This window comes from Squalius cephalus (assembly GCF_949319135.1).
Source record: "Squalius cephalus genome assembly, chromosome: 6".
NCBI classification, from domain to species: Eukaryota; Metazoa; Chordata; class Actinopteri; order Cypriniformes; family Leuciscidae; genus Squalius; species Squalius cephalus.
Window position 1 is genome coordinate 46,375,037 of NC_137127.1, and position 14,196 is coordinate 46,389,232.

Below are 14,196 nucleotides of genomic sequence, written 5' to 3' on the forward strand. Positions count from 1 at the left end.
CACAAGTAGTTTTTTAAGGCTTGGTATTTAGGGAATTACAAACCTGCGCACATACACTCACCTAAAGGATTATTAGGAACACCTGTTCAATTTCTCATTAATGCAATTATCTAATCAACCAATCACATGGCAGTTGCTTTAATGCATTTAGGGGTGTGGTCCTGGTCAAGACAATCTCCTGAACTCCAAACTGAATGTCAGAATGGGAAAAAAAGGTGATTTAAGCAATTTTGAGCGTGGCATGGTTGTTGGTGCCAGACGGGCCGGTCTAAGTATTTCACAATCTGCTCAGTTACTGGGATTTTCACGCACAACCATTTCTAGGGTTTACAAAGAATGGTGTGAAAAGGGAAAAACATCCAGTATGCGGCAGTCCTGTGGGCGAAAATGCCTTGTTGATGCTAGAGGTCAGAGGAGAATGGGCCGACTGATTCAAGCTGATAGAAGAGCAACTTTGACTGAAATAACCACTCGTTACAACCAAGGTATGCAGCAAAGCATTTGTGAAGCCACAACACGCACAACCTTGAGGCGGATGGGCTACAACAGCAGAAGACCCCACCGGGTACCACTCATCTCCACTACAAATAGGAAAAAGAGGCTACAATTTGCACGAGCTCACCAAAATTGGACAGTTGAAGACTGGAAAAATGTTGCCTGGTCTGATGAGTCTTGATTTCTGTTGAGACATTCAGATGGTAGAGTCAGAATTTGGCGTAAACAGAATGAGAACATGGATCCATCATGCCTTGTTACCACTGTGCAGGCTGGTGGTGGTGGTGTAATGGTGTGGGGGATGTTTTCTTGGCACACTTTAGGCCCCTTAGTGCCAATTGGGCATCGTTTAAATGCCACGGCCTACCTGAGCACTGTTTCTGACCATGTCCATCCCTTTATGACCACCATGTACCCATCCTCTGATGGCTACTTCCAGCAGGATAATGCACCATGTCACAAAGCTCGAATCATTTCAAATTGGTTTCTTGAACATGACAGTGAGTTCACTTTACTAAAATGGCCCCCACAGTCACCAGATCTCAACCCAATAGAGCATCTTTGGGATGTGGTGGAACGGGAGCTTCGTGCCCTGGATGTGCATCCCACAAATCTCCATCAACTGCAAGATGCTATCCTATCAATATGGGCCAACATTTCTAAAGAATGCTTTCAGCACCTTGTTGAATCAATGCCACGTAGAATTAAGGCAGTTCTGAAGGCGAAAGGGGGTCAAACACAGTATTAGTATGGTGTTCCTAATAATCCTTTAGGTGAGTGTATATTCAAACGCGCATACCAATAGACTGAACTCGTAATACGCATGTGCACGTCATCAGCGTTTCTCACAGGTTTTGCGTTTAAGTTTGTGTAGAGTTTCCTGTTAAAACGGTGTCGTGTTAGTGCCCCCTAAGTTAATAACTAATGATCGTTGCGACAGAAGTGAATCAATCAAATTAACTTTAGCTGGAAAATAACTTTATTCAAGAACTGCTATAAAGCCAAAACAATCTCTGTTACTTTAAACTATCCTTGTATCTCTGTAAAGCCACTTTGGAACAGTCTACATTGTTAAAAGCGCTATATAAATGAAGATGACTTGGCTTGACTTGACTTGTATTGTTTTACTGTTTTAAAATGAGCTGAAACAACACAATTTTTGAATATTTTGTCACAATATAATAACTTCAATGAATAACTTCATTGTGTTCAATACTCTTCCATTAGTGTTGGGACTTTAGCTAAAACATGAACTAAAACTCAGCAGTGCATTTGCATGCTTTGCATAGGATTGAACTGGAAGGGTAAGTGTTGAAACTGGGTTATATTTAAGCGTTTTTGAGTGTTTGCGGTTAGGTTGTGGGATTATTAATAGATTATTTTTATATTTTCAAATGATTAGCCACACACACGCCAAACTGCACACAGATGTGAAAAATGTAAAACTCTACTATTTTGTGTATTGTGCTTGTTCAGTGTGCAGTGGACCGTACAGGATTTTGTCACACGTATGTGCACAAATACACTGTATATGTATATTAAACAGTTATTAAACTGATCTGAATCAACACTGAAGTGACAAGCTGAATAATGACACTATTGGCTTGTTAGAACTGCTTTACAGCAGAATTTGAATTTGTTACAAGTGAATCTGCTGCAAAACAATCTACATTGTTGTATATATATGTACACACTGAATATGCATACAAGTCAAGTCAGGAAGTCAACTTTATTTCTAAAGTGCTTTATGTGTGTGTGCATGTATGTATGTATGTATGTATGTACGTATATATATTGTGTATATGTATGTATATTCTGAGATAACAACCGACTGGATGTACATTATCCCACTTACTACAAGGCTACTTGCTACGTAAGTAAATAATTAGACACAAAATATTGATCTGAGTCTAAATATTTTAATGGGAAATTATTTATAATGGGACTCTGAATATATGGAATGAAACTTGAATATATGGAATGAAACTAGCAAATTGGCAGCAATCCTAAGTAATGATGAGCTACAATAATGCATGTACTGGGAATAATACTGGTATCTGTGATGATACTGGTAAGACTGATTGCCTTGACTGATTGCCTCCGGGTTACTTGACTCCGGCCTGGAAGTTCCTGCTTATCAGGCAAACATAAATACAGAAAGAAACATGCCTTCCACCTCACAGGGAGCCCCCACAGAAGCCCCTGTCTACAAGTGATGCAGAATGTACTCTCCAAATGTACATACCATGCACTTGCATATCAGCTTCTACCTGGAGTGCTATTTCAGCCAACATCTCTCTAAGAGATTCATTAATTCCTTTGATAATGGTTCATAATGTTTTCAGCAACATTTTGATAAACACAATTACTCATAAGCATTAAGAATGTTGCAATAATGAAAATATGATCCTCAAGATGATGGGATGTAGACTCCAAACTGTCTGTTGTTTGGAGTATGACCAGCTGTTGCAAAACAGTTTTCTAGTTCAACAAAGTATTGGAAAATTTCAGGGAATGCCATTTATACAGTTTTTCTGAATTGCTAAAACACTAAACCCCATTCTCTGAAACAAATTCTCAATAGCCTAAACCAATTTGTCGAATAAATCACTCTTTCTGTAAAACATTAAACAAGTTCAAATAGTTAAAACACAGTTTGCAAATACCATGAACTCTTTTTGCAAAACTCTTAACCTTTTTGGCTTTTGCAGTTGGGTCACTGTATTTTCACATTATGCAAGTGCTGAAGTTGCTGAACTACTGTAAGTTGTCATTACTATACCTTTTTACGTAATTGCAATTTTTTTTTACTTTGTTACAATACACGTTTTTTTGTAACTGCATGCTTTGGACTCTGTGTTCTCCATTTTTTGATGTAGTGTCTAACGAATGATCTGAAGTGTTTATAAAATTGACCTGCTGTGTGTATGATCTGAAAGCATTGTCTGATTTTGAGCACAGATAAAATGGCTTTGAGGCAATTGTTTGATTTTGCCAGAAGAATAAGAGGTTCTCTGAATGTGGCTTGAAAATTTGGTTTTGTGTTTATGGTTTTGATAAAGTGAGTGATGGTTTTCAAGAAATGTGTTTTACTTGACTGTAACCCTGTTCCCTGAAAAAGCGGAACGAGATGCTGCGCTGCTTAGCACATTGGGAACGTCTTTAATCGTGACTAGCTGTGAATATTGTGTGTAACACGTCAATGGAATTGACCCGGAAGTAATATAGCCTGGTCGATGACGTCATCAGCGCGCACCCCCGACACGAGGCTATAAATAGATGAGCCACAGGTGCATCGTCAGGATATTTTGTCTGAAGAGCAGTCCCAGGACATCTTCAGCACGGCAATGTAGCGCAGCATCTCATTCCGCTTTTGCAGGGAACAGGGTTACAGTCAAGAACCCAGAACGTTCCCTTTCACAAGCTACAATCAATGCTGTGCTGCTCAGCGCAATGGGAATGAGAATACCCACGCCGCCGTGCTTGAAGGTGTCTGGACCCTTAACAGTTGTGCAGGTGTGCTCACAAAAACGCAAGAAGGCCTCAGACATTAGCTTGTGATGTCGACTCAAGGACGTGAGAGCCCGGAGTGGAATGAACATCCAAACTATAAAATCTTATGAATGTGTGCGGAGAGGACCAGCCTGCCGCATCACAAACAAGTTGTAAGGGGGCACCCTTTGCCAGAGCACTAGAGGAGACGACCCCCCTGGTGGAGTGAGCCCTAAAGGTGATGATACACAGGGCAACTTTTTGAGCAGTGTTGCTGGGCAATCTTGCCGAGTGATTGTTGCTTGGGCACTTTCCCATTGAAAATGGGCAATAAATTTATATCTGGATAATTTAGATCAGTCGTGGGCCCTGTGTCTCATCTGGTTGCCCGTTGACGGCAACATTGCACAGTAACATTGCTCAAAAAGTTGCCCTGTGTATCATCACCTTAAGACCGGTTGGCGAAGCTTGACCGCGCGCCTCATAGGCAAGAGCAATAGCATCCCTGACCCAATGAGACATGGTCTGCTTGGTGGCGGCCGCCCCTTTGTTACGGCCCCCATTAACAGACGAACAGTTGCTCTGTCTTATGCCACTGGCTAGTACGGTGGACGTAGGCCTGAAGAGCACGGACTGGACACAGTCTGTGAGATCTCTCCTGCTCCGGCGTTGTGAATGGCGGAGGGCAGAAGGTCTCAAGAGTGACAGGATGTACAGTTGAGGAAGGAACCTTAGGCAGATAATCAGGATGAGGATGAAAAATCACTTTCACCATTCCTGGGGCAAAGTCTAAGCAGGATGGCGAGATTGACCGTGCCTGCATATCCCCGATTCTTTTAAAGAAGTTATAGCCTTAAGAAAAAAACATCTTTAGAGTCAGAAGTTTGTCAGACGCTGATTCTAGAGGTTCAAAGGGGGTCTCAACCAGACCCTCGAGGGCTATAGCTAAGGCCCATGAAGGGATCTTGGTTCTTACAGGGGGCCTCAGTCGTCTGGCCCCACGAATGAAACAAGCGAGCAGAGGATGTCTCCCGAGTGGCACCCCGTCAACCAAGGTGTGGCAAGCCGAAAGAGCGGCCACATAAATCCTGTGAGTGGCGGGGCATGTGCCTGTTGATAATTTTTCCTGCAAGAAGTCCAGAACTGAAGCAATCTGGCAGTTGACCGGATCTGCATTATGTACAACACACCCTCTTTCAAAGACACCCAATTTGCTGGCATAACTCTTTCTAGTGGAGGAAGCCCTAGCACTTAGAATGGTCTCAATAACATCAGGCGAAAGCCCAGTGTCTCTCAGTTGGTACCCCTCAGGGGCCAAACATGAAGGTTCCACAGGTCGGGCCTGGGATGGAATATCGTGACCTTCGCCTGAGACAAAAGGTCCTTCCTCTCCAGAATAGCCCATGGCGAGATATTATCTCAGAGAACCATACTCTGTTCGGCCAACGCGGCACTATCAATAAGAGGGAATACCCTTGTTGGTAAACTCTGGCTAGAACTCCTGGGAGCAGAAAAACTATAGGAAACGCATACAGGCGCTTTTTGGGCCATGTGTGTGCCATCACGTCCAGACCCAGGGGGGCTGGGTGACTCAGAGAGAAGTAGAGGGGACATTGTGCTGTCTGATGGGAGGCGAAGAGGTCCACCTCTGCTTCGTAAAATCTGGTCCAAATCTGTTTCACTACTTCTGGGTGGAGTTTCCATTCCCCCATTGGTAGTTTCTGTCTGGACAGTAAATCCGGTCCCACATTCAGATGCCCTGGAATGTACACTGCCCTGAGTGACAGGAACTTGTCCTGGGCCCAGAGAAAAGTCTGCCTCGCTATTCTGTTCAGATTGCGTGAGCGCAGACCTCCCTGGTGATTTATGTAAGAGACTGCAGCTGTGTTGTCCACCCGCACTAGGACATGACAGCCTCTCATCTGAGGGAGAAAGTATTTCAGGGCCAGAAATACAGCCGTCAGCTCGAGGCAGTTGATGTGCCAATCGAGCTGATGACCCTCCCATTCCCCATGAGCTGGACGACCACTTAAGACCACTCCCCAGCCCATCAGGGAGGCGTCTGTGGTTAACAGTCTGCGACGACAAGGTGCCCCTAGAGTGGGACCCAAGGCGAGGAACCGGGGTCTGAGCCACAGACATGGTGTACGAAGCCCGCAGCGCGTCACATTTATTTGCCTTTGAGGATTGGCCCATGGATGAAATCCCCTGGCTTTTAGCCACAACTGAAATGGTCTCATGTGCAACAGCCCCAAAGGAATCACTGTGGATGCTGATGGCATGAAACCTAACATTTTTTGGTACTGACGAACAGTTCAATCTTGGCCTAGCCTGACTTTGCTCATGGTATGCCGAATGGTCTCGAATCGATCAGGAGATAGTTGTGCCGGAGAAAGAATGCTTTTCTTGGTGTTGAGTCTCAACCCAAGAGAAACTAGATGAGCTAACACGATGTCTCTGTGTTGAAGCGCCATCTCTTGCGATTGTGCTAGTATTAACCAATCGTCGATGTAATTCAAAATGCGAATGCCCTGGAGTTGTAATAGAGCCAGTGCTGCATCCATACATTCTGTGTATGTGCGGGGTGACAAGGCTAGACCGAATAGAAGAACCCTAAATTGGTATGCTTCGCCTCCGAAAGCGAACCTCAGGAACTTCCTGTGTTGTGGCAATATTTCTATGTGAAAATATGCATCCTTCAGATTAGGGCTGTCACGATGTTAGATTTTTCACACCACGGTTATTGTGGCCAAAAGAATTCACGATATCGATATATCGCGATATCTATAGAATCTATGGGGGGGGGGGGGTTATATAGTTTTTCTTTTTTACCCAACAAACATAAGGATACTGATAAACACAAGGCACATGCATTTTTACTTCTTGCGTACTCAATCTATGGCAAATTTTTGTGAAGGAAGACAAGCATGTGAAGTTTATCTGGTTTCAAACTGAAGCCAAACACTGTCTGAAGGTTTCCTGAAGAACTGAAAAGCTCTTAAACCTGTTGTTGCACTGGCGCCAATAAAGTCATGCAGATAGCAGATTTGAATAAAAAAATCAAGTGCAAATACAAACACAAAAATAAGATGAGTAAAGAAAACGGGGTTCTTAATTTTAATAATCACCCTTTATTAAATATATGAACACAGAAACCCCCTGTTAACAGTTAATGTCACGTTTCCCATTCCATGATGACTAGTAAAATAATAGCCGCGTCGCGTCTATGACAACTCGAGGTATTGCACACCGGACACGCACTTTCTCAGTTTATGGCCAGCAATATCATTATGTTTAAGGACATTATGGAATTGAGATAATGTCTGTACTATGTTATGATTATACTGTACAATTAAATACAATAGTTGCTGAGTCTGTGATCTGAAAACTTTTTTCTGCGCTCTGTGTCGCGGAAAGATTTTGAACACACTCCTGAGCCGTTGCTGGGCGCCGCGGACAGACGCCGAATAGAACCGCGCTGCGCTTCTCGTCCGGTGTGCGACCACCTCTAAGGTGCTGTTTTCTTTGAAGCCGAAGAACTCTGCATGTTGTTAATACTGGCGAGCTCAGCTTACTTTTTTCGGGTGTGGACAGAGTGTTTCACTCCATCTGCGCGGGCGCGGACGAGCGCTGCGTCTAGAAAACGCCAATATCGCCAATACCGGTATATTGTATTGCTCTAAATTAACACAATGTCGATATTTCATGCTTTGAATATCACGATTATCGTCAATACCGGTATATTGCGACACCCCTACTTCAGATCGATCGTGAGGAACCAATCGTGATGTTGAATTTGCCACACGACCATCTTGATGGTTAACATCTTGAACTTGAGTGCTTTGACTGTACAGTTTAAGCCTCGAAGTTCTAAGATTGGACACACCCCCCATCCTTCTTGGGAACCAGGAAGTATTTGCTGTAATAGCCCAACTCTCTCTCTGGAAGAGGAACATGTTATATGGCCTCTTTGCTCAGAAGAGTTTGTAGCTCTTGTACATGTATCAGCTTCGGCCTCACGGAAGTGGAGACCACGCCGTTGAAACGTGGAGGACGACGAATAAATTGGATTCTGTATCCTATTTGCACTGTGCTTAATACCCACGCAGAAATACCTGGCAGAAATTTCCACGCTGCCAGACTCTCTGAGAGTGGTATCAATTTTAACACTTCCTTTTGAGGGGATGTTAGATGTTCAGTGTCCTGAATGACAGCAGGCAGCAACGGAACATCTAACATGTCGCTGGAAACCGCTGCCCCCCGAAGCACCAGAGGAGGCGGGGATGGAGAGGTTTCGTGGGGGTAACGAGGAGGGGCGGTCAGATGTTGTACACGCCCCGTCCCGCGGGGGCTACCCCCACCAGACTGGGCGCCAGACCATCAGGACTTCCTCTTTTTATTGATGATAGTCCTGAGGTCTGGCCTGGGAGGTTGCTGAGTGCGGCGAGCCGGTCCCAAATCTTTGCGAGGGGGAGCGCGGTTTGCCACACTCTGCTTTTTAACCTCCCTGGCTTTTGAAGGACCGGGGAGAGGTTGAGTGGCCGATGGCCCTCCCTTTAAGTGCGGCGAGGAAGGAACTCGACAGAAGCTTTCTCATGTTTTTTAACCTCTCTTAACCTGGTGACGACTGTGTTGACGGAGTCACCAAACAGGCCAGAGGGTGAAACTGGGGAGTCTAGTAGAAAGATGTGATTTTTATCATTTATACCAGTTAGATTCAGACACAGGTGCCTCTCCGTGCTAACCAGCGCTGACAGTGAATGGCCGATTGCACGGACCGTTTGCTTGGTAGCACGGAGAGACAGATCTGTGGCTCTACGCAACTCAGTGAATGCTTCCTCATTGATGGTAAAGCCTACACTCAAATCCTTCAACAGGTCAGCCTGGTACGCCTGTAACATTGCCATAGTGTGCAGCGCAGCACCAGCCTGACCTGCAGCTTAATAAGCTTTTCCCACGAGCGCCGAAGTTATTCTACATGGCTACGTGGGGAGGGCAGGTCTTTTTATTGAAGATGCCGACCCAGGCGAGAGATAGCTCGAGAGCGTCTCTTCTACCTGCAGCATCTCCGTATACCCCCGCGACTTCGCACCCACAACAGTCGAAAAAGTCAACGTCGAGGGCACAAAGACGCGACAAGTATATGGTTTACTCCATGACTTTGATAGTTCACAGCATCGATTGTAGCTTTTGATAGGGAACTGTAAGTACTGTCAAATTTGCACTTTCATTCCATATATTCAGACTATATATTCAGATTATATAATTTTTTTTTTTTTTTGTGTGTGTGTGTGTATTATAATGTACAGTACATTAAGGAATAAAAAAAAAATGTGCCAATGGTTGTGTCTTTTGTGTTTATCATGTGAAAAGGTTTGTGAGGGGGGGAACCACAAGCCACATAACTTACCAGTTTTGGAAATGTTGTTTTGAATTTATTACACCAGTGTGTAAGACTATGTTGTAGTGTGTGTGTGTGTTTGTGAGGGCTTGTGTGTGATGTCTGAGGGCAAAGTTTGTTTTTCAGCAAGAGTGAATGGCTTTGAGTGTAGAGCTTTATTTTGACCTGAAAATAGGATGTTTGGGGAATTGGGTGAGACGTTATGTATTTGTGTTTACAGTTTTGAGAATACGAGGCATAGTTTCAAGAAATGTGTTTAAGCATTCGAGAAAAACTGTAATAGTACATAACAATATGTAAAATGCGGCAGATTTAGCCAACACTGGCTAATTTTCATCCGTTGTCCCTTTTACAGGTTGATGTTAAGGACATACACAACACAACACAAGAATAATAAATTAAAAAAACTACCATACCAGAATATCTATAAATGTTCACAATTTTGATTCAACATTAACCATATTTTCTAGACTGGGTAAACCCAGCCCGATCTGCCGGCGATTTGATTTCGCCCTGCAGCTCAAGGTGGAAACCTGTACATTCTTCTATCCTGCTTTCTTACAAATATTCAGGGACCAATCAAAAACTAGCTTATCCACCTCGCGCGTTATTGGCGGGTTTAATCCAATTCCTTTTAACCTCTCGACGATGCTCAATGGCTTCTTTAGTTTAGCAAACAAATCGCAAAAATCACTCAATGCCATTGCTGCTTCTGCAAACCGCTGATCAACGCTCCAAACCAACACATCTGTTGACACGTTTCCTGCCTGGAGTTTTCGCTTCAAAGTACGTCACCTGGACTATCCAATTGCGTACAGAGTCATTTGAACTACACCCGTTGATCACGCCTCTTGTGCAGTAGAAAATACAGAGCAGACTCTCCAGACTAATTTTCAATCTTAAAAGATTGAGCTTGGTCTGGTGATAGCCAGAGTACATATTTTCAGTTATTTGTTTTAATTCTTTCAACTCCGTTGAAAGTCTATTCCACTCATGTGTTCCTCTAAAAGCCAAAGATAGCTGACCAAAGGTTCTTTTTAGTGGTACCTTACAATCACCCCTAATACCAGCTTGTGTATACTGTCCTGTTATCTGATCAATAAAATCCTTAAAAACAGGGGGAACAAGGCCATTTAGAATCTTAAAAAAAAGTACCAAATCAGAATATTGAATCAAATGTTCCCAACTTAAAATGGAATACTTGGCTAAAATACTACAATGATGAAAACTATTTGGCTTTTTATCTAGGACCTTGATAGTTTGTTTATATATAATTTCAACAGGTTTAAGAAATTACTTACATGTTTTTGTCCAGGTAGTCATACAGTATGTCATATGTGGAACAATCAACGAGTTCATAAATAAGACTGCTGCTTTTCTAGTCAAGCAATTTCAAATAAAATTCGCTAAATTAAATTTCACTGTGTTTATCACTTTCTTCACGTTTTGAAGAAACTGAGAATCTTTTATTATTCCTAAATATTTAAATGAATGTACTACCTCAAGATTCTGTCCCTGGATGAATACTTCTGCTTTTGCGTCATGATCTGGCCTTTTAGTAAAAAAACATACAGTTTTTTTTTTAAATTTATTTATTTCATGAGCCATTGTGAAACCAGATCCATGGTATCAGTCAATTTCTGTGCCGCCTGTTTTTGAATTTTTGCATGTACATACAGGACAACATCATCAGCATACATTTCACAAATAACATCTGGAGGACTAACATTTGGCAAATCATTTACATACATCCTAAACAACAATGGACCCAAAAAGAACCTTGTGGAACTCCAATATTATAATCTTGATATTCTGATGTTGCATTTATAACTCTTACACACTGTTTTCTATTTTTTAGATAGGATTTGAACCAGATAATGCCTTCGTCAAATTTTTTTTAGTTAAGAAACCTAGAGAGTAGAATGACATGATTTACAGTTTCAAAAGCTTTCTTAAAATCCAAGAGCACAGCACCAACTACACCTCCTTTGTCCATCTTAGATTTGATATTTTCCAGCCTAAAACAGTTTGCAGTTTCTGTAGAGTATATTTTTCTAAAACCAAATTGCATAGGGTGAAGAGAAAATGCACTATTATTGAGATATGTAATAACTAGCTCTGCTACCCATTTTTTTAGCAACTTTAGACATTACAGTTATTGGTCTATAATTACTAATTTCTACACAATTTCCAGATTTATAAATTGGTGTAATTACTCCATATTTCCATGCAGAGGGAATCATTCATTGTGTTACTGATAAATTAACAACCTGAGTTAGTGGTAAAGTAAATCTTTATGAGTAAAAAAAAAAAAAAAAAGGAATCTAATCCTAAATATTTTATTATTTTAGGTAGTTATTATCACGTTAATCCATGTCCAAGAGTCCATTTCCTCGGCTGAGATGGTTTTTATTCATTATTTGACACTATAAACCATGCTATAAACACACACTGACCTCCTCAAGCTTTTATTTTGGCACTTCCGGTGCATTTTGAATTTGCATATTAGTTAAATATTTAGTTTCACCCGAAACATTTAGATTCAACATTTAGATTTAACATTTAGATTCAACATTTAGATTTAGATTTAGATTTAACATTTAGATTTAACATTTAGATTTAAATTTAACATTTAGATTTAACATTTAGATTTAGATTTAACATTTAGATTTAGATTTAGCATTTAGATTTAGATTTAGATTTAACATTTAGATTTAGATTTAGATTTAGATTTAGATTTAACATTTAGATTTAGATTTAGCATTTAGATTTAACATTTAGGTGTAACATTTAATATTTAGATTGAACTATTTAAAATATCTGTTTAATAAAATAAAAGTTGACAAATATTGTTGTAAATGTGCTAAAAAGTGACCGTCAAAAATTCATACCAGTTTTTTAAACATTGTTTGAAGCTAAATGTGACAAAATGTTGCTGTTATTTTCAGCGTGAGCCGCTTTACAAACGGCGCCCCATATGTGTGTGTGTGTGTGTGTGTGTGTGTGTGTGTGTGTATTTACATATATTTATGTTATGGCATGCCATTCAGGAAATTATTGTATTTATAATATGAAGTTTGAGTATATGGAATGGAACTCTGAATATATGGAATGAAACTTGAATATATATATACACCCCCACACACACACACACACACACACACATATACATACAAACATACACACACACACACACACACACACACACACACACATACAGATACATAGCCTATGTAAATATATAGATAGATAAATATGTTAATTTCAACACAAACATACGTTTTCAACAAACGGTTTCATGTGCCATGAATAAATACGGGCGAATGATTGTTAGTTCTATGTAGTTTTATGTTAACTAATGCTTACAAATGAAAGCTTATTGTAAAACCATCAAGCCAAGTTCAAATTCCTGCATGAAATATACACGTTTAAAAAAAAAAAAAAAAAACAGGGCACGGATACAGCAGATGATTCTTACAGTGTAGATATAATTATTTAACTTTTAAAATGGCAAATTATGTAGGCCTACTAAACATTTAGTTTAGCCTATTTCTTTTACTATCAGATATTTAAATTGAATACCACTGCACTACAAGAAAATGGCAATGAAAAAGGGAAAATGCCAGAAAAAAATATTGAACTGATAAGCATTCTTCAAAAAACGCAGTCCATAAGCCTTTAAGCTCTTCAGATATGACTTAAAACGGTTAATTTCACCACCCCTGGCACGAGTTTTCAACAAACTGTCTTTGCTCTGATCTGTTGTGCAACATAAGCAACGACTCAACTAGCAAACTTGTTGAATTGAGACAAGCAACAACAACAACAAAAAAAAAAAAGTTTGCTTCCTGTCCTCACCTAAATAAGCTAATGATTTACTGATTTGAACTATAATTTATTGTAAAATAAGTACTGAATAGCCTATAGGCCTTCTTTGCTTTTCAGAAAAGCGATCTTTATCCAGTGTATTTTCATATTTAGGGTCAAAAAAAAGAAAAGAAAAAGGCAGTAGCCTACTTCACTGCTATACAGTTAGGTACACCAGTCAGAGAAAGTCATTGAAACCGCTAGCACTTGCTCAGGATTTATGGTCTCTAACTCTGAGAGACATAATACATATATATTTTTTCTTTTTAAGAATGTTATGTAGCAATAAGGTACTCGAGGCAGTGCTGTAGTGAATAAGTCACGGCTGAAGGGCGTTACGCGAAGATGAACTTACTCCTCATTTCAAAAACAACTAGTTTAACACGAAATGCTTCTCTTCTCATTTTCACTACTTATGAGCCACAAGAGAAATGTTAAGAAAATAATTGCTTACCGTTATCAGCACGCTGAAGTAGATTCAGCTCTCATCGTCTCTGCTTAGTTCAGCGTCAGATGTTACTTTCACTTTCTGTGGGATTAGCGGTAGGCTATTTATAATACATGGTTTCAAATACGTATTTCAAATATAAAATACGATTTTGTAATTTGTATTTGATAGGGTTGATGAAAATTGCTTAATATTTTGAATCAAAATACTTTACTATTTTGTATTTTTGTAGTTTTAAAATACTGTAAAATACTCTGTATAAGAAGTACATGATATCGTAAAAATGGTGCCTCTTATTGGTGCCTAGTTTGCCCAGACTTGTTGAGATCAGGGCCATGTATAAAGCCACTCAGAGTAAAATTTTAGTCTCAAGTCTGTCAAAATTCTAAGAATGACATAATTTTACTCTCATTCCTAAACTTAAGAATAAGTGTGATTCATAAAGGTTCCTACATGTTAAGACTTGGTCTCAGCTCATAAATTATTTAAGAGA

The 14,196-nt window shown here is 40.4% G+C and overlaps 1 protein-coding gene across 3 annotated transcripts in view; it reads right to left on the reverse strand.

The window, feature by feature from the left end:
• LOC307159773 (uncharacterized protein) overlaps window positions 1–13,794 on the reverse strand; it is a 34,003-nt gene extending 20,209 nt beyond the window's left edge. Inside the window, exons 1-2 of one of the 3 annotated variants that reach the window (XM_079873367.1) lie at window positions 13,710–13,766; window positions 623–679 (exon numbers count right to left, since the gene is read on the reverse strand). The gene's annotated coding sequence lies outside the window, so the exon portion shown is untranslated. Of the gene's footprint in view, window positions 1–622; window positions 680–13,709 lie in introns of all 3 variants that reach the window. The other 2 variants (XM_079873365.1, XM_079873366.1) reach the window with 2 other exon arrangements.
• Between the last annotated feature and the right edge of the window lie 402 nt (window positions 13,795–14,196).